Source organism: Motacilla alba, chromosome 6 (assembly GCF_015832195.1).
Source record: "Motacilla alba alba isolate MOTALB_02 chromosome 6, Motacilla_alba_V1.0_pri, whole genome shotgun sequence".
Classification (NCBI taxonomy): Eukaryota; Metazoa; Chordata; class Aves; order Passeriformes; family Motacillidae; genus Motacilla; species Motacilla alba.
In genome coordinates this window covers 23,352,776-23,373,330 of record NC_052021.1, presented here as the reverse complement: position 1 = coordinate 23,373,330, position 20,555 = coordinate 23,352,776, and the positions used below count along the sequence as shown (strand labels likewise).

Sequence of the window (20,555 nt, the reverse complement as noted above, 5' to 3'; positions counted from 1 at the left end):
AGGGGGAGGGTGGCAGAGGCGCTGCCGGGATTAATTGCATCGCAGGGAAAGGCTGTCACCTCCGACTCAATTCAGGAGCAGGAATGCGAAGCCTCCTCCCTCCTGTTGTTTTTCTTAAGGTCTCAGGCACCTCCAGCCTTACTGTCACTGGGCTCCTACCACTAATAATAACAACGAGGAGCTAAAAAAATCCAGCTTCCCACTCACAGCACACTCCACATGCATGCCTGGGATGCACGCGTGTGCACCCACCCAGGCACACGCAGACAGACACACAGACAGCACATCCACTGAAACAGGGCTGAGGGGCAGTCACAGCAATGCAGACCCCTGGCCCACGAGGGGACATTTGCTGTACATGCATACAGAAACACAGGGGCCTGCACCATCCATGGGCATCACTGGAAGCATCCACACTGAGAAAGATTTGAGGCATATATTAAAAATATCATTTTTTCATTGTAAAATTATTGGGTTTTGTGCTGCTGCAGCATCAGGAGGCTGCAGTCCACTCCAAGGTTTAACACGGTGGGAACTGAGCTCTGGAGAGTGAATGCAACACCACTTGCTTGAACCTTGGAGAACCAAGGGTGCAGGCAGGAACTATGTCCTAGGTCCTGTGCCAGCACCCAGACCTGAGTGTGGAGCTGCTGGGGGTTTCTCTAGGGGCTCGGACAGGATTTTGGGCCAAGCACCAGGCAGAACTGTGGAGCAGGTGGACAACAGCCAGCCCCATGTAGGCAGATTGAGAAGTGGCAGGCAACAAGCCTGCTCCTGGGCTCCAAGGAAAGAGATTCTTTCCAACATCCCTGCTTGCGGAGGCCAGTTGAATGTGGGAGCTGGGCAGGTCGTGCAGCACAGGCTGAGCTGCTCACGCCCCGTGCTGGGCAGCCAAAGGACACAGCGAGCTTTTCACCGAGCCCTTCCCTACACCTCCCTCCCTGCCACAGACTTGCCATCTCCACCACAGACAGCCAGACCCATCCCACACCAGCCCACCAGGAGGATGGCCAAGTCTAGCCAGGCCCCCAGGAGCAGCCCCATCTTCAGCCTGACTTCCCTGTCTGCCAGCTGGGACTGGAGTGGGTGAAAAACATAGGACAGGATCCCCCGCTGGGCACAGAGGCCAAATCCCCATCCCACTCCATCGTACCCATCAGGTAGCTGACATACCTGAGGCAGCCACTGCCCTTCCCCCTGATGCTGCTGGGATGCCCTAGCAGGGGAAAGCAGGGTTTCCTATCACTGGCAGATGCCACCACCCTGCCAGCCCCACTGGTGTGAGGGACCCCTGAGGGAGGCACCGAACAGCCCCGGACATGCACGTACCATCGCCCTGCAGCTGCCATGGCAGAGCTGCCAACCTTTGTGTTTTGTAACAAACCTCAGACTGCTCTGCTCCAGGAATCATGCAATTATGTGAAATCACAAATACACATATAAACATATGTAAAAATAACTTTATATATATAAAAGTTAATTTAATATCACCTCACAGCTGGAAAAAGTGACCAAAATCCAGCCTAAAGCCATAGAAATCACACAGAATAGAGGACATGCAGCGCTTTCTTAAAACCTCATATTTGAATCACTCTTTTTTTAGGGTGATTTAAAAACTCTACGTGCCTGGGATTGCAGTGGAATGGGAGGGCTTTTCACCCACGGCAACAAAACCTTAACAAGACACAAGGGTATGAACTACCCCTTCTGGCACCAAGGGGCAAAATCTCATTGTCTATGCAGCACAGGCTGAATTCCTTAGGTATTTTGAAAAGGAAAATATATCCCTTCCCCTTCCATCCCCTCCCAAATCTGGCATTTCTGAAGTCATGAACTCCTCCTCCTCCAGGATCAGAATTTCTCGGGGTAATTTCTCATATTTCATGCATGACCTTGATGCTGGGAGAAGCGAGGCTCCCTCCGTACACGCACCCTTCCCAGGCTGTGTGCAACTCTGATCCCGGTTTGTCTTTTCTGAGACACGTCGCCGGTTTGCAAAATGCATACTAAAAATGCTTTTTATTCCAACACCAGCTGAGAGTGAATTAATCTCATTAATTAATAAATTAATCGGTGGCTGGGGTAAGTGGCTGGTCCACCCTGACCCTGTAGGCCCCAGTGAGACTGGGCTAGTTCATGGACACCAGCTTATTCTGCAGGAGATGAACATAATCTCCCCCATCCTCATGGAGAAAAATGAAGTGTGGGTACAAAAGGGTTGAGCCCATACAGGGATCTTGTGAACATGCTGTGGGCATCAACTCTGCAAGGGAGCTGGACCACCAAAGGTGGAAGGACAAAGGAGGGGACGTTATCATTCCCCTTGGGACCGAGGGTGCACTCCTCCTGTGCAGGCAGAGGAGAGTGATTTCTGAGCAGCAATAGTGCCAAGTCAGATGGGTTTGGGGCACCAAGGTCATGCAGTGGGACTGAAACACTGCTTGGAGGGACATCTCTGCAGGAAGCAAAGCAAACACTGCAAGGTCTCATTGCAGGGAGGATGCACACAGCTGGTCCCCATGGGACTGTGCTGGGGGAAGGCTTGCTGACCATTGCTATCCATGGCACTCGCTGGGAGGAAACCACCACCAGGGAAACCACACCCTGCCTGCCTCGCCCTGCCTGCACCTTACTGCAGCCCCTGGTCAGAGGGGGTGCAGTACGGTGCAGACTATGCACTGACCCCAGCTCCCAGTGGCCGCCCCAGCATGGGACACATCCACCCTGCCAGGCAGGGCACAGGGATATGTCTGCTGGGGCACAGGGCAGTCCCAACAAAGAACTTCTGCAACATTAAATGTCTGCAGCCACAAGACAGGAAGATAGCAATAAAGAGTTTAGCAGCTCTGATGATACAGGGCATCTCTGCTTCTCATCTGAGAGCCACTGCCTGGCTGCAGCACCACAAGCCTCAGATGTGTTACACACACCGGTCCAGCTCAACCAGCTGGGAAAACCTCCACTGTAAATGGGGGCACTGGGGTGTAGGAAGGAGCTCGCACCCACCCAAGACCTCCCAGGCAGGGAGAAATCTGTGGGCAAGATATTTCCCCTGACTTGTCTTAGGCTGGTCTCAACACTGTCCTCTCCCAAAGGGCAGAGCTAAGCCTGTGGTCACTGCTGAGCCCGCGGTAACAGTGGATTATGGCCCTGCCCTGCCTGAGGCCCAGCACTCCCCTCATCCCCTCTTTGCAGCTCCCAGAAGCCCATTGCCCTGGGGCCAGCAGCGGGGCAGCAAAATCCCACGACATGCCCCAAGGTTTTGTGCTCTCTGAGGCTGGTCAGGGCCCCTGTGTGCTTCCCAAGGAGAGCTGGCAGGGGAGAGCCTCTGGCACCCCTTCCCTGGGGGCTCGAGTGTTCACCAGCCCCTGCCCAATTCCCAGCAGGATCAGGAAGGAGCCTGGCAGCTTCACCAGAGGCAGAGCAGTGCCCCATGACCTGCTGAGCTGCTGTGGTTTTAAACAAGAGCTGGAGCAGTGAAAAGCCTTACTGTGTTCACAGGGCAAATGGAGCCCATGCAGCTTCTCTTGATGTCTAACAGGCACTGTGCATCCTTCAGGGCCATTCACCTTGCAAGAGCAACTGAGTGCCCACACACTGACCTGTGGGATGCTTGCAGGATGCTAATTCCCAATAAACTCTGCTGAAACTGTCTGTGGGTTTGGAGGGTACTACAGCAGGGCAGGTGGACAAACCACAGGAGTGCAAAGCCCTCATTCCCGTAGGAAACTGGGGGAGCAGAGAGCCAGACAGCCCCACAGGGCACCTTTAACCACAGCTGGACAGCTGGCCCAGGACAGGCACACTCGCTTCTCTGCCTCTCTCCTTCCTCCTCCTCTGCGCCCAGGCCTTCCCCTCGCCGCCAAATCCCAGCCACTGAGTGAATAAGGACATTGTTTGCAGTCACCGGAAAGCAAGAACGGAGGGAGCAGCTTGGAGCATGAGGGGCAGGAAGGGTGAGGAGGAGGAGGAGGAGGAAGGTGGAACCGGAGCGAGGAAGCTGCAAAGGGCAGATGCCTGTAGCGGGAATGGCTCCAGACACCTGCAGCTCAGCCCAGGGACTGGGATCAAGAGCCCCCATTGAGACACATGTCTCAGCACATTGCTGGAGACGGGCCTGAAGTCACAGTGACTGAATTTTAATGCACCAAAAGCCCTGGACCAAGGAGGCAAGTGCAACCTTTCGCCTCCCCAGGCCTCCCACACACAGGCTTCCCTCTCCCCAGCCCCGCTCCACTGTCAGCTGGACCATTTTCTGAGAAAAACCCACGTGATGAGCTATTTTCATCCCTCCTGAAAGTGTCACCCCACCTGCTAACACATCAGAACCCTGACACTGTGCACATCTGGGGCACAGCACCCTACTGCCCCCAAAAACAGGATCTCAAATCATGAGATCATGCACCATGCACTGCCACAGCCCAAACCCCTGGAGCATCCCTCCCACCCTGCTGGTGGCCTCCTGCTGACCAGATCCAGGCAAAAGCAGCTCTTTCAAACTCCCCACAGCCCTCACAACACTCGCGGGAGGCTGATCCACTTACAGAGGCAGGAAGGAAATGCTTTCTGGTTGGGGTTTCATCTTGCACACATTTACAGTAAGCACCAGGCAGAAGGGAAGGTCTCCAGCCGGAGCACGAGGTCTTGCCTTCCCTGGCCAGCCCGGAGCACACACAGTGCTCCAGGCTTTGGCTTTTCTCACAGTGCTCCCTGTGCAGGGATCAGGCTGGTTTATCCTCAACAGAGGAAGGAAGAGGGGAGGGGAATAGCCTGAGATATTAATAGCTGCCCTTGCTAGGAAGGGATGGAAGTAGCAGCCATGCAGTGAACAGGCACAAGGGAGACCCCCCTTCCAGCACCGAGGGACACCTGAGCACCAGGAGAGCTGGTGCTTTGTAGAAAAGGGCTGAAGGCCAAATAATCAGCTCCAGCTTGGGGGAAGAGCATGTACAGGTGCCTTTTGAAGAGCAGCTCTCTACCCTGTTCTCATGCTGGAGTGGGCAAGGATGCCTCCTGCTTGACCATATCACCCTGTGAGATGCTGCCTGGCCTCTGAGCCTTCCCTGGAGAAGAAACCATCAGGTTTAGACCCATGTTCCATCTCCACTGTTACCCCACAGGCACAGCCCCATGTCCCACCTCCTGTGCCCACCCCAGCACAGGGCATCTCTGCAGCACAACTTGCACACAGCAGCTGGATGCTCCCATGGAGCCATGACTCGTGACTGCTTAGCAGAACCAGGCTGGGCCTGGCTCCTGGCGCATCCCAGGACAGTTGGTATGGCAGAGCACATTTCCCTGCACGTCCCTGTACCAGAGCAGATACAAAAGCTTTGGTACCAGGGCCACCAAAGGGCTGTGCTAGTGCCTGCAGCCTGGGACAGCTCTTTCCCTTGTTTACACCTAGCAGAAAGGAAGAACTTGTTAATAAGGAGAAAATACAAGGCATTGTGTTGCATGGGGCCAGCAGCAGGATTTCTGGAGGTCAGGAAATGGGGACCTATTGTCTGTCAGAACGCGACCTTCAGGAGGATCTTGAGAATGCTAATTCACCTTCCTGGGCCTGTGTGCATCCCCGTGCTCATTGCAGCCATGGGAGTTATTTCATGCTGTGCCTCTCAACACAAATGGGGGAATGAAGCTGGGGCTCTACCTATAGTTTTCGGACCCCAACTTCAAGCCATGGCCCAGCTGCCACTGCTGTCAGTGTCCTTGGAGTAGGGATGAAGATTTGCTTTGAGAGGAAAAGGAAGACAAGGGAGATTAAGGAGCAGAGAGATGAGGCTGGAGACACATCATCTCTCTGCCAGCAGCCGTGCAAGTCCTGGAGGAAGGAACCTTGCCCATACTGGGTGTCCAGTAGGGGTGATACACCCTTCAAAACAGAGGTTCCTTCCAGGCAAAGCACAACTAGAGGCAGTGAAAGCAGGGCAAACTGCCTGTGCCAGACCTGGGGCTCCAGACTCCCTCATAACATGTGCAGAAGAGGAAAAAAGGACCTGGAAATGCACCAGGAAGACGAATACCGGACAAGAAGCCAATTTGCATGCTGAGCATGCAGCCAGACGAGTCATGACTGATGCTGCTGGCTCCAGAGGACAAAGATGAGCCTTGGTGATAGAATCATAGAATCATAAAATCATTAAGACTGGAAAACACCTCCAAGATCTTTGAGTTCAACCTTTGACTAAACACCACCTTGTCAACTAAACCATTAGCACTAATGGCCAGGTCCAGTCATTTCTTGAACACTTCAGGGATGGTGACTCCACAACCTCCCTGGGCAGCCCATTCTAATGCTTAACCTCCCTTTCAGTGAAGAAATTCTTCCTGATGCCCATCATGAACCCTCCCTAGCATGGCTTGAGGCTTGTTCTCATCTTTTCACTTGTCTGGGAGAAGAGGCCCACCCCTACCTTGCTACACCCTCCTTTCAGGCAGTTGTAGAGAGCGATAAGGTTTCCCCTGAGCCTCCTTTTCTCCAGGCTAAACACTCCCAGCTCCCTCAGCCACTCCTCATATGACCTGTGCTCCAGACCCTTCACCAGCTCTGCTGCCCTTCTCTGGACTCGCTCCAGCACCTCAATATTTTTCTTGTAGTGAGGGGTCCAAAACTGAACATGAAATTTGAGGTACCGTGCTGAGTACAGGGGAATGATCACAGTCCTGGTCCTGCTGGCCACAGTACTGCTATACAAGCCAGGATGCCACTGGCCTTCTTGGCCACCTGGGCGACTGCTGGCTCATGATCCCCAGTTCCAGTTCTGCTGGGCAGCTTTCCAGCCACTCTGCCCCCCAGCCTGTAGCACTGTGTGGGGTTGTTGTGATCCAAGTGCAGGATCCAGCACTTCACTTTGCTGAGCCTCATACAACTGGCCTTGGCCCATTGATTCAGCCTGTCCAGATGTCTCTCTAGAGCCTTCCTAGCACTAAACAAGACCGGTCTCAAAACTGAGCCCTGGGGAACCTCACTAGTGACCAGGCCACTAGAGCCACTTCTTGCCCCGTACCTGCCAGGAGAGACAGCATCCCATCAGGGAAAGTGCTCCCACACTGTGTCCCAATGCCACAGGGACAGCAGATGCATTTGGGTGGTGCAGGAGCAAGATGGAAAGACCACCTCTGAGGGCTGGGGCTGCAGGCATGACCAGGCCCTCAGGGCAGTGAGGAACTCAAGAAATTTCTTTTCTGTCTGCTGGGAAGGGAGGGAGAAGAGATCCCCAGCCAGGCCTGGGTGCGAACACCAGCCGACAGCCCACTCCAGCCAGCTTTTGGTGGGAGCACAGCACAGGCCACCTTCACCTGGGAATGAGAGCCAGGAACAGTCACAGGGCTCAGCTCTGTGTTTATGTAGGACAGGGTCTGCATCTTCTTCACCACCAGGGATGCAGGGGAGGAGCTCTTTTCCCCACCTCTTTCAGTTTTAGGGGAAAAATGTACACGTTTAGGGCTGCTTATAAATGAGTGCCAAAATTCACCCTGCTGCTGAGCCATCTCCAGCACAGGGCTCTGGATGCAGGCCCTGGCACAAACCTGCCCTGCCCAGCACCAAATGCCCTTTGAGTAACCAACTCGGGAGCACCAGCACTGGGAGACTGCAGGGAAAGTGGAAGGGTTTGTGACATCCAGAATGTTTCAGACACCCAGACCCAAGTGCCTTGAGCAACTGTTTCCAGCCACTTGGGAGCTCAGACTGACACCAGCACCTGGAGCACAACTGCTCCTCATGACCAGCATTGCCTTGTGCTTCATCCCTGCCATGCCAGAAAATAAAATCTGGGGCCTGTAACTGTATTGAGTGGGATTCACCAGATTTCACAGTTTTTCAGAGCCTAAAAGATCATGGAATAAGTCCTGCTCTTTCTGCCTTCAGCACACTCTGTGTTTGTGGTTTCTCAAATGCTTCAATCAATTTATATGGACATTAGGGGGGCCCTACAATCCTTTTCTCCCTCATGTCTGTTTTCATACATCTGCCCCTTCCCAACCACAGATACAGATAAAAAATTCATCCAGAAAAAAAAGAGCAGTCTGTCCTTGGTGGGATCATCTCCCCCAGATGGCACTCAGAAACACTCTGCCAGCTCCAGTGGTGGCAGTCTGGGCAGCAAAGGGAGATCACTCTGTGCTGAAACTCAGCTGAATCACAAAGTCCTCACATCAGTCCTATTTGCTCTGACATATCATTTCTCAGTTGCTCCTCCCATAAACCCCATAAAAAAATCAACAGGTTTTGGCAGCACCCCCAATCCTGCCTTGATCTGCTGCTGTCCCAGTCTTGTCTAGCTCTGTTGAATTCCAAGATCTTCCCAATGTGACAAAATCTCAGGGTCTCAGCCAGTTGTCCCCAAACTGTGGCTGGGGGAATGGCTTGCCTTACAAAGGAGCCATCCTGCAAAGACCCATCCTATTGCTTGGCAGCAAACCTACCCCCATCTGCAAGCCCTGCAAAATTGAGAAACCCTCACTCCCCCTTCCAAATAAACATCTTGGATTCAAGATCCAGCTGGCCTGTGTGATCTCAGAGCCTTCTCCCTGCAGGGGTGAAACACAGCCAGCCTCTTCCGCCCTTGCTCCCACTGCAGGCTGAGCAGCCTCTCCCCTGCCCAAAGACCTCCACTCCGCACCCACCAGGCTGAGTCCTGCCATGGGAAGCCCTGAGCTCTGAACAACAGCCTCTTTGGCTTCCCACCCCCCCGATTTCTAGTTTCTGCTCTGGAGGGAGCCTGGCACGAGGACCTGGAAGCATAAACAGGTTTTATGGGGAGCTCAGCTACCTCTGAGGGGCAGAGCAGCAGCAGCAGTACCCACGTGTACCTATATCCCAGCCATGAGACCACTGGCAATGACCTGCAGCCATGTGCCCCATCAGTGTCTCATTTGGTGAGCCAAAGACAAGGGGTCCAGCTGCACAAGGCACCTCTCCAGACCCAGGCAGCACTAGAAAGAAACCCCCCCTTTGATTTAAAGGCCATGATTATTTTTTTTTTCCTCCCAACTGATCTAGTTAAACTTCCAACCGCTCAAGGCTATTTTAATTTGTACTGGTAAGTTAAATCAACACAAACAAGGACAGAACAGGTTTATATGCACGTCTATTACTGGCCTGTACCAACTAAAGTGCAGCTACATTTCTCCAGGCAGCTTTTTTTTTTTCTCTAATAAAGATAAGGGGGACGTTTTTGTGCACCTCCAACTGACAAATGGAGCCTGAAAGTGAATTGGGAGTCAAAGCCTTGAGGAAAGTCAAGGTGACTTATGCACCAATAGGCTGGATTCAAAGAGCTTTGCAAAAATGCAGATCAACTAACAAGATTTATAAAACTCGTTAGGGGTTTAGAGGTCACTTAATTCTCAAAGGTGCCAAGGAAAGTGCCTGACTCGCAGAAGGATGGATGGGGCTTACAGAGGTGGCTATCTCAACCTTTCAGTTGCTTCAAGAAAAGCGGACTCAATTTCTCTTGGAAATGAGGTTTTGACATACCAAAACGTTTACTGTGAGCCTTGGCTCCTCCATCATTTACTTTAAAGAAAAAGAAACCAAGTCCTGTTGCTGCAGACAACTGTTAGAAACATCTACTGAAAGCCACAGCAGAATCTGCTGCTTCAGCTCACCAGCGCCAGACACCACCCAGAGGAGTAAGAGACCAGATTCAGCACACAAGCTGGAAAAAACAGAAGCGGGGAAAAGACTTCGCACTTCTACAGCTCCCCAGTGCCTGGCATTTTGCAGGCTGGAAGCAGCCTGTCAGCACCTGTGGGCAGCCAAGGAGAGGTACAGCGAGTCCATCCACCCTAGTGACCATGACCACAGTCTGCTGAACACCAAGGACCCTCCATTGCCTCCCTGCTGGGTTTTTTCTCTTACCAATTTTTTTTTTTTTTTTTTTGGTGAGATGGTTGTTGAGAATCTGAAAGCCCGGATTATAATCTTTATGAATCCCATAGTTAGATCGTGCTGAACAGCAGCCCAGCAATACCAGATGTTCAAACAAAGCTGCCAACCGACAGCTGTCTGCAGCTTGCAGCGTGTTTTTACTTTAAAATGCAAAATGATACCAATCTATATTAAAAGAGAGACGTTCAGAGCCTTGCGATAGCAGCTGAAGCCGCGGATATTGCTCTTTCACGCAGGGTGTGGCAGCAGAAGGAAATATCTCAAAAAACTACTGCTTAAGCCACCCTCCCAGCCCCCCCAAATCCTGGCCCCTTTCCTAATGGGAAAGAGACTCACGTTACTGCCTGAGTGCCGTGAATGTACCAGTGCGTGTCCAAACAAGCCAGCAAAAAGAAAAATGCAGCATGAACAAACAGTGTCTAACGAAGGATGCCAGAACGAATCTGGGCGCTGCCCACACCTGGCTCTCAGCAGCATGGGGAGGACAAAGTGACACATGGGGGGATGCAGGGAACCAGTCCTGGAGTGGAGGGTGCAGCCCATCCTGCACCAGTGACCAAAGTGGGACAGGAAATGTCCCTTCTGGCAACACAGCATTGCCAGTGGAAGCATGGGATGGAGGGGCATCTTTCATTGCCTTAACCCCGTTGGCCCAGCATCTCACCTCAGGCTGTCCCACATCCCTCTAAAACACACAGGGATGCTCTGGTCCACTGGAGAAACTCTGCCTGAGTCTCCTTGATGTGAAGCAGGTTTTCAACTTGCATTGCTCTGTACCTTTATTTCTTAGGCTGGCTGGGACCAGGCACAAAGCCCTACACCCTGCAACCTTTTCTGCACACCAGCAGCTGGAGAAGGCAAGAACTGGAGCTCAGCCTTGCTCTTCATTATTTCTCCCTCTGGAAATGCAAGCCACCCACAACGACCACATTTTGGGGATGGCAAGTCCCGAATACAGTAGGCATGGCACAGTACTCCTGACTTGCAGGAACTGTGCAAAAAGCGCTCTGACTTACTCGAACGTGACGTCCCAAATTCCCCACCAGCCGCGATCACAGGAAATCTTTGGGACCTGTCCCAGGGCCGCCTCATTGTGCTCCGGGCAGCAGCAGCATGAATGAATCATGCTCCTCAACGTGACACCCAGCTCCCAGCAACGTATTTGGGACCAAAATATTTACGTTGCAAATGAGTAAGAATAGGACCAGATCCCTTCCCCAGCCTGGTGACACAAAAAGGCCAACCTGGTCTTGCATTGAGCAAGAGGGCAGCAGAAGGATAGGAAAACAGGAGGCAGAGACCAGTCCCATGTCTTGCAGCCTGGATGTGCCCAGCGATGCTGAATCAGAGCCCTTCCCAGTTACAGCAAAACCCCAAAGTGGCAAGCACCAAGACTATAAACCCTCTGGTACCACGCTCCCTCCGAGTGACACACGAAGGAGCATGCTGGGACCTGTAGTTTCCAGACAGCCAGCAGCAAAATGCCATCCCCCAGAAAACGCATCTCAAATTTAAGTGATGCAAGGCCCCCAAACTCCTGGCAAGGTGCCAGCAGTGGCTTCCTGTTGGCAGGCACTTGGCCAATTCCCATGTGTTGCACTGGCCCCCTTTCAAGGAGAAGCCAAGAGCCCACACCCCACAAATCCCCTCGCCGCTGACCTGCAACCTGCCCTTTCTGAAGCCACGTGTCTGCACGGACTGCAGGATGCTCCCAGAGCTCTGGCACAGCCCTGGCTCGCAGGAGACGTCAGCCCTGCTCCTGCCTTGCTGTTGCCCCTCCACCTTTGCTCCATGGCACTGCAATGCCAACCCCAGAGCAAGACCCTGCATCCAGTGCTGGTCACACTTCAGCTACATAAAGCCCAACAATGCATCTCTCGAGGGGTCCCAAAAAGATGCCACTGAAGCAATCAGAGTCTTAGGCAGCAAAAAGCAACACACTGGTGTGGTGTTTTCAGGCAGAACAGCACAAGCAGGCAAAGCTCCACTGAATCACCATACCAGTAAAGCTGGGGACAGCCACCTCCCCACAGGATCCCAGATGGGCACACAGCCACCCTAGGAGTGCTGTCACCCCGTGCTCCAGCAAGAGCAGACCATACATCACATCCTGGGGAACGTGGCACCCCTCTCCTTGCCCGCTCACCCTCCCCCTGCGGAGGAAATGGTGCGCCCGGCTGATGTCAGGAGGCATCACTTCACACAAAGGCCAGGCTTCCTGGCGGGGAAGGGGTGGGGGAGTGGGGAGGAAGGGGAAGAGGAGCCCGGGGCAAAGGCAAACAGCATCCACAGCTCCTTGTGAGTGCAAAAGGGGCAGCAGCAGGGGACAACATGGCCCCTTCTACTTCAATTGCCCTCGCACCCGGAAAAGAGAGGCAACATCGTATTTCCCAGTGCTCTTCACAGGAGCCACAGCGCGGCCCTGCCCTGCACCCTGTGCACCCCTTTAAGAGTGCGCTGAAAAGAAGGGACTCAAGTTTATTTTAATTTGCTCCTGCAAATAAATCACTTCCATTTTCTCCATGCCAGGCTGTGGCTGTTGCCAGCGAGGGGACACAGCTCCTTGCTTAGCACCCAACCAGGAGAAAAAACACTTTTATGACAAGATCTAACATCAGCACCCTGAAAATCAGCACAAGCGTGCACCCCATCTGTCTCCTGCTAATGGGTGGCTAAATACTCATGGTACCCATTAATTGATAAATACAGATAAAAATAACATTGAGGACCAAAGGTAAGAGTAATCAGCAACCCACATTTCCCAAACTCCTCTCCCCAGTATGCTCCCCAAAGCCAAGCACCTTTCAAAACGTGGCCTATCATGGTACCCACAGCATCAATATGACCTCCTCCTTCAGCATCTCCTCTCCTCCTCTACCTCCTGTAGTCCCAGCTCAACCCCAGGCACCGAAAGAGGCTGGTGGCCAGCACCAGACTACATTGCTTTTGTCTCCAACTCAGCCACTCTCTCAAGGACAGGAGCACTCTGGACCAGCTGCACAGGGAGCAGTGAAGAGGGCTTGGCTGTAGGGGACCTGCAGGATGTGATCGATGTTGATTGAAAAGGGAAATCACTGATACTGCAGAGGGCAGCCAGGGAAGGTGGATTTTGGATGTGGGCACCGCCAGGGAATAACTGTAAAGGAGCAAACCCTGCTGCTCTCCTTCAATGTGCTGACTTGTGCTCCTAGGAGAAGGCCTGTCATTGGTTTTTAATCTCACTCGATTGCAGACCAGCCTTTGACACTATTGATCTCAGGCCCCTGAAGTATCATTTATCTTCTGGGTTTGACTCGGCCATCAGAGCTCGACAGCTCAGACCCCAGTCAGCTCCATCCTCCCAGGGAGCCAGGGGAACTGCTCTGCACAACTCCAGTCCTGCTGATTCACATGAGCCATATTTGACGCTCAGTTTCCATCCTCACATAAGGTGTCTTTCACTCTCTGCCTACCTGGCATTTCTTTTTCTGACTCAAAAACCCAGCTCCTCAGATCTCTGGCAGACCAGCACTGCTTCCTCAAGCTTGGCAGTCCAAGGTACCTCTAGTGTGCCCTGCTTCCCACTTTCAGTTTCATTATCCTCTTTCAAGGAGGATGCGGTGGAGACACAAATATTATGGGATGTGCTGAGAAATGCACAAGGACTGGGGAGCAGCGCCAGCAGTCAGTGTACAAGCAGAAAAGCCATTTCTAGCTGTGACCCACTGCCATTTTCTAGAACAGAAAGGACCAACAACAGTAGCTCCTCATTCCCTGGTGAGATTATGCCCACAGAAAAAACAGGTGGCTATTGTGGCTTTGTGGTGGCTTCCCCCTCACCTGCCAGCCAGCACAGCTGCCACAGGGCCAGCTCGTGACTTTTGCTTGACCTTCAAAACATCAATGCCTGCTCCCTCCACCAGACCCAGAAGAGATGGGCTGATGGCTCCCTTTCCCCTGGATACCTCCATCCCCCACCAAACTGACAGACGCTCCCAGCCTCCACTGTTTGGGAAGCACAAGGTCTTCCTCAAATGCCTTTGTCAACAGTTACTGATGCAGCATGTACATGAAGGCTGTCTTTTCAGATACCTCATGTTTCTCTCTCTCCTGCGAAGCCAGGCCTTGTGTTTTGGGAAGGAGGAATATTTTCTGAGGAAAGCTCCAGTGGGCAGTTTTAATGCAGAGAGAGAGGAAGGTTTGGGTTTTGTTCTTCACCTTGTTATCATTTATCATATTGCTGAAAAACACTTTGGTAAATGGAGATTAATACCATGTGCATTCATAGACTGTAGCAGGAACCGGCCCTGGGGAGGACCAGGGGAGGAAGTGCCTGGATAGGGGCAGCTAGCAGGGTCCATGTCCTGCCATGTACCACCATCAGCAAAGAAAGCTGCAGTCTCCAGGATTGCTTCCCCACACTGCCGTGGACTTCCTGACTCCTAGCAGGTCTCCCCACCTCTGCTTACCTCTACATTAGGGTAATACTCTGACTTCCCCATCTAGACTTTAGATTGTTGCAGAGATTAAAATTATCTTTATCTTCCCTGTTCTAAGTAGAAAGCTAAAAATTCATTAGCTGGAGGACAGGCCTTGGCTTTAGCTGCTGGGCTTACATGCTTGGGAAATGCGTTTGGAAAGGGGTGGTATTCACACCAGGCACTATTTCCAGTTCCCTACCCAGATGCCCTGTTGTGCAGGATGCCAGCAGGCAGAGGCAGGAAAGCAGCCCCCAGATGTGCTCTCATTCCCTCGATGGGGGCAGGCTCCATCCCCACCCCCTACAACCAAACTACCTCTGACCAAAACAGAGCTCGCAGGCCTCAGCTACCCAGTCACAACAGTGCAGCTGTGGCAGCAGAGCTGCAGTAATTCCCTCCTGGATCTGGCCACCCCCATCACTAAGGGGCTAGCACAATACCAGAGGGAAGGGGGAGCGCAGCACCCGCCCCCGCACTGTCCCCAAAGGGTCTGTGAGGGGGACAGAGACCTCGCAGCACATTTATTCCGCTCCATCCATTTGAGAGGCACGCTTTAAGGGGCTTTTTGCCGTCAGAGGCGGGTGCACCAGGACAGGAAAAGAACAAAGGGAGGCACCGGCACCCCCAGCCCTTTGTCTGAGCGCAGAGGAGTTCACCTGCAGGGAAAACCTGCTCCCACCGCAGAGGCGGCAGCTCCACACGGATTCAGAGGGGGAGAGGGATGCGGCCCCCCCTTGTAGCAAGAGGATAATGAGCAGAAGGACGCAATCACATTACTCTCTCTCTCCCCTTGCCACACGCACGAGCCCGTTACAGTGCACGCCAACCCCCCCGACTTACCAACAACCCAACAACCGCAACCAGCCATAAAAACCACTGCCACAGAAATATCAACCCACCCCCCAGCGTGATCGATCTGTGTCTGCGTGTGGCCCAGCACCAAACCCTGGAGCTCGGCTCCACCGACCAGGATTGACTGGGAGGGAAGGGGGTGGGAGACTAGTTTCCAGGGGATGGGGTTTTAAAGCCACACAATAACTGGCTCAAATGAGGGTTTAGATTAAGCTGTCATATGGCAAGGGAAAACACTGCCTCCATTAGGACATGCAGGATTTTCCTTCCCTTTCTCCAAAGCTACAGCTCTAGAGTGAAGCTTCCAGGTCACCCAGGCAGGGAGAGGAGAACTGGGTGATGCTGAGCAAATGGGGGATCCTGAACAGGGAGAGATGGGTAGAGGAAAGAAAAGGCAGATCAGCCCTCCCGAAGCCCCAGATCATATAGTCGGCTGCTCTGACAATGTTTACTCATATTTCAGAGAGACACAGCCATCCGGAACATCACTCCCTGCCAACTGCCTCATCTGGAGCCATCCACAGCTCGGCTCATCCCAGCCCACTCCAGAGACAGCCCCCCCGTCAAAGCATCCACACAGCAAGAAACTGAAAAAGGAAAGGTAGGGGGAAGAGAAGAAACAGAGAAATTAAATTAATTCATGTTTTGGGTTTTTTTTAACAGTTCTGGTACATCATCTCAGCAAACAGATGACTTGGAGTGTGCTTGGAGTGCAACAGCACCACTGCAGAGTGCAGGGCACTGTGCTGAGCTGGGAACTTCTGCTCATGTTACCATCACAAGAGAATCACAAGACAGACGAGGGACAACCATGATGCCCTGGTGAGAATAGGCTGAAGCTGTCCTTATCAGAAAGGATCCAGGACTGAGAACCTCTTCCCTGAGTTCATCTGGGGGACATATGTAAAAACTTGTGCGTGCATCCAGAGTCTCATGCCTCTGAATAACCACCACTCCCTCCATATTAGGGACCAGACATCTCTTCCTCCCATTCCCAAGTATGCTGGATGTAGCTCTCCCAGGAAAAGGAGGGGTAGCTGCCTCTGTCCTTCCATGGAGGAAAGGGAAGGGCAGGACATCCCTGGTCCTGCAAATTTCACATCTCCCCACCAGTCCCCCAGCATCTTCCTCACCCTCTCCTCCAGCAAACAGAGGTTCGTTGCAAAAAATTGGCTATCACTGCAAGCAAGCTCAGCAGCTCTGAGTCCTCTGTGCCATCCCCCTTACTTCAACCCAACCAGCATCTCCTCAGCCTACAGGCTGCTGATAAAAGCAAGAAGTTGACAAAGTGACCAGAACCTAGCCTAGATCCATAGCTTTTTTTTTTTTTTTTTTTTTTAAGCAAAAAAGCCAGGCCAGACCAGATTCTGCCCTAAAGCCTGTGTGGCAAAGCAAAATCCTGCTCCAAGTGTTTATTTATAAATCCATACATACATGTACATTTGAATTCTGACAGAATTAATTCTGGCATCCAGCTAATTCAAAGCATTCCTCCCCCATCACACTACTGTTGCAGGCCAGCCCTGCACAGAAGCTGATTATAAAATGCTGCACTAGCCAGGCATTTCTGCAAAGGCTTGTGCTATTGAGCATTCAGTCTTTCCTTGCTTGGCTATTTCATTGTTTCAGTGTCGATCCCTCCTCTCTTGCCCTGTGTTTCCTGGTTACTTTTGTCCCTGCTCTGGAAGCACTGCTGCTCTCAGCCCCATTTCAGTGTCAGATTGAAAAAAAAAAACCCAAAACAATTACACGAAATTAAAGAGAAGAAAAGAAGAAATTATCACCATGTACTAAGACTTCCAGTAAACAGATAGGTAACGAGCAAAAAATAGGCCAATATGCTGCAAGGCAGGCTGCAGACAGATCTGGGGACAGAAAACCCGCTGCCCGCCTCCCAAGTACAGCTAAGAAATCCCTGTGTGGTCACACGCTGTCCTCTGGAGCAGAGAGGAGAGAGGTCAGGGCAGCCAGCACTGTAAGAGCCTCTTTATTCTTGGGCAGTTGCACGAATCTGATCACTTGTGCCCTTTGTGAGACATGGAAATCTGCCTTCTCCTCCCACCCCCTTCGCCCCTCTTCTGCTCCTCCCGCTCAGATGGGGACAGAGGCAACTCCTTGGCTCCAGAGGCAAAGACCAAAGCAGCAGAGAGGCTGTGGATGCCCCTCTGGCAGGACCAGGCCCGGATGAGCACATGGGACACCTCGAGAACAGCGCTCTGTTGGAGCAAGAGGAGGGGAGAAGGGATGGACAGTCCTGGGGCTTGCACATTCCTTGAAGGGCTCACCCAGACTCCCTCGTGTGAGGCACGAGGCTGAGGGGTGGAGACAAGTCCAGGGTGTCCCACTGCAGTTCATGCCTCTCCATCATGCTCATGGGCTTGAGGAGAATGGCATGCTGATCACCTCCATGCCTGCAGACACATGATGCTCACTTAAGTATCACACGATAGATTTAGATTAAACAAGGGTCTGGGCTAAGTTCATTATGCCCTTGTCACCAGACAAAGCTGGGCTTAGATCTCCTTGTTCAGAGACCAGACCACAACACCTCTGTCTCAGGGGCTCATTCAAAGTCACTGCTGAAGGAGGGTTTCAGGGTGGAAAGCTCTAGGTAGGCCAGGGCAGTCTGGTGAGCAGGGCTGTAAGCCTGAGCTACATGTTGTGCTATTCCTTGCAAAGCAGCTCAAGATCCTCAGGTGAACCTTTCCTTATCTCTCCTCTTTCCACCTAACTCTCCGACAGCTCCCATCCACACTGCATTGTCCCCTTTGGGAAGAGAGCACTCTCCACAGCAGTCCCTGTCCTACTCCTTTACCAAGGCTGTCCCCTCCACACAAGTCTCCCTCCCACCCAAGCCACCAGGCTGCCTCTCAGCATTCTCCATCTCTGCTGTCACTTCTCGGATTGACTCTACACAAAAGACTTGCAGCTGCAGGTCTGGAGCAACCTGACGGGCTAAGGGCATAGAAAATGTTCAAGCTTAGCAGGAAAGCAGCGGGGAAAAGCCCTTAATCCAAACCCTGCGGAGGCAGGAGACTGCTCCAGTTCAGCCAAAGATCTGGGACTGCCAGGATACCCACTGCTGCTTGGCCAGCAAACCCAGAGGGGTTTGCAGCAGAGTGGCTCAGCCCCCCCAGACCTCTCTAGGGCAGCTCAGGCTGCTACAGCTTGAACTGAAATCTCCTGCCCCTGACAACAGCGAGCAGCAAAGCCTGACAGATCAGTGTGCTGAGTGGCATGGAGCTCAGAAGCCAGGCTAGGTGGGTGCTGGAATTTCTGCCACTGCCCAAGGCCCAAGAAGTCAGTGCTCATCATGGCAGCGTGACCAACTGACAGCATCCCAGGGCACAATCATCAGCCACGTTTAGGAGCACAGTACCATACTCCTGGGCAGGAATTAGGGCATAAGCAAAGCCAGGGAAGGAAAGACCCAGGTTAGGCTGACCTAACCCTTGGGCTGGGCTGGCAGTTCAGCTCTGGGGTGCTGGTGGAAGTTCAGATGGCAGGTGCAGGGAGAAGCGGCACAACTCCAGCTTTGTAGGACCTGCTGCAAAAGTTGTCTGGGGAATGGGTATGCTCAGAGAGTGCCACAGCAAACGCCTGCCAGGCACCAGCCACGTCACCTACAGCCACGAGAACTAAATTAGCACTCAAGCACTTGGGCACTTGTACTCACAATGCCTGCAGTGAGCTGCGTGCCGTGCTCCTCATAAACAAGTCATCTGGAAAATAAGTAAGCCTGTAAAAATCCAGTCCATCACAAGTTACCAAACCTGTTTCAGAGTAAAACAACTTAGAGCAGCTCATGCCAGAACCCTAGCAGTGAAGCTGATAACAAGCTTCCCCACCAGTGGGACTCCCTTGGTCCCAGCAAAACATCCCTGGCACTGATGGCAGCATGGGGATCCCATGTGGGACTTCGTGGTGGCCAAAGCTGGCAAAGCATCAGAGTTTCTGGTACAGACTTGAGATCCACCTCTTCCTGTGCTCCTACCAAGCATTCACCTTTCCTCGTTCTCATAATTTAGAAAGCACATGAGTTGGCCTTATGTGGGGTGCTGCCAAAGAAGAAAGCCCAAACCCACTGAGCTGCAGATGGAGTCAGCAGCCCGGTCCCTGTCCCCCTGGATTTGCTGAACATGCACTGCTCCATGGACAGTGCTGGATGCTGTTCCTACACACCTGCAGTAAGATTCCAAATATTTTCTTCCAGGTCTGAGCACCACAATGCATTTTCTCCCACTTAATGCTCAAAGCCACCAGAGATCTTCAGAATGTGAAGGGATTTCTAAGAAGCTGGGACAGGGAGAAATCAATCTCCTTCCCCCAAAACAAAACAGAAGCAGAGCCTCTCTACCCAAGAGCTTTTCCACTGGTGGCACCTCCAGCCGAGGACCAGCAGCTGGGAAACCTCTGAGCAAGCTCAGATGTACCTGGCCTCAATCAACCATGTCCCACACAAAGACAGGGCAACCATGATAATACCCCACAAGTGAGTCTCTTTCTCTGACCGCTGACTTCTTACCCATACTCGAATCCCAGCAATGTATTTTTCTCCTTTTTGGATGGAGAAAAAATAAAAAGCAACACATCAACCTTGCACCGGAGCAACTTTCTTTTTCAGCCTTAGAAGCAGGTTCCCCCGTGCAGGCTGGAGGCACGTGGCTAGGGCAGCAAAGGCAAAGATGGAAGAAAAACTGTTTCATTTTGAGACCTTGAAACAAACAAAATGAGAAGAAGCTAAAAAAAAAAAAAAAAAAAAGGGAAAAAAAAAAGAAAAAAAAAGAAAAGAGGGTGCCTTGTTGGCTTTTCTTTCCCCCTTCTCCTCTTTAAGCGCTACAAAAACAGGAAACAAAGGAGAAAACATCTCACGGGGGGGAAGGGGAGGTAAGCGCTTTATACGCCCACGAAAGAAAGATTAACCACATATTTTATTTACTGTTTGTATTACAGTTGCACCATGGAGTTCAACTAATTCCCAGCCAGGCCTCTGCGGGTTTGTGCAGCACCTAACGCTGAGCAGGGTCCTTCCCCCAAACCCACCAGGCGCATGTTCCGCTTCAGGAAAACCCTGCACGGACATCCCCTTTCCTCCAGCAGACGCCCACCTCCAGCCTCCTTCACCCAGCCAGAGCACTTCTGCCCCAACTGCCAGCTCAGCTGACAAAGTGCTGGTGCTGTCCCCAAGGAGTTTTGAGCCCCTTTTCCCCTTCAAACCGGTCTGTGACCAGGGGTAAGATGCCCTTTGAGGCAGGCTGGCAACACAGCCAGAGAAATAAATACTAAAAAAGCAGAGTTTATGGGGAGCATGTTTGCAGGCTCCAGTCCCTCCTCCAGACCTTGGG

General features: G+C 52.4%; 1 protein-coding gene across 1 annotated transcript in view; it reads right to left on the bottom strand.

Moving 5' to 3' along the window:
- Nucleotides 1-20,555, bottom strand: part of TRIM8 (tripartite motif containing 8) — a 30,514-nt gene that overhangs the window by 5,404 nt on the left and 4,555 nt on the right. The gene's annotated exons all lie outside the window — the stretch shown is intronic.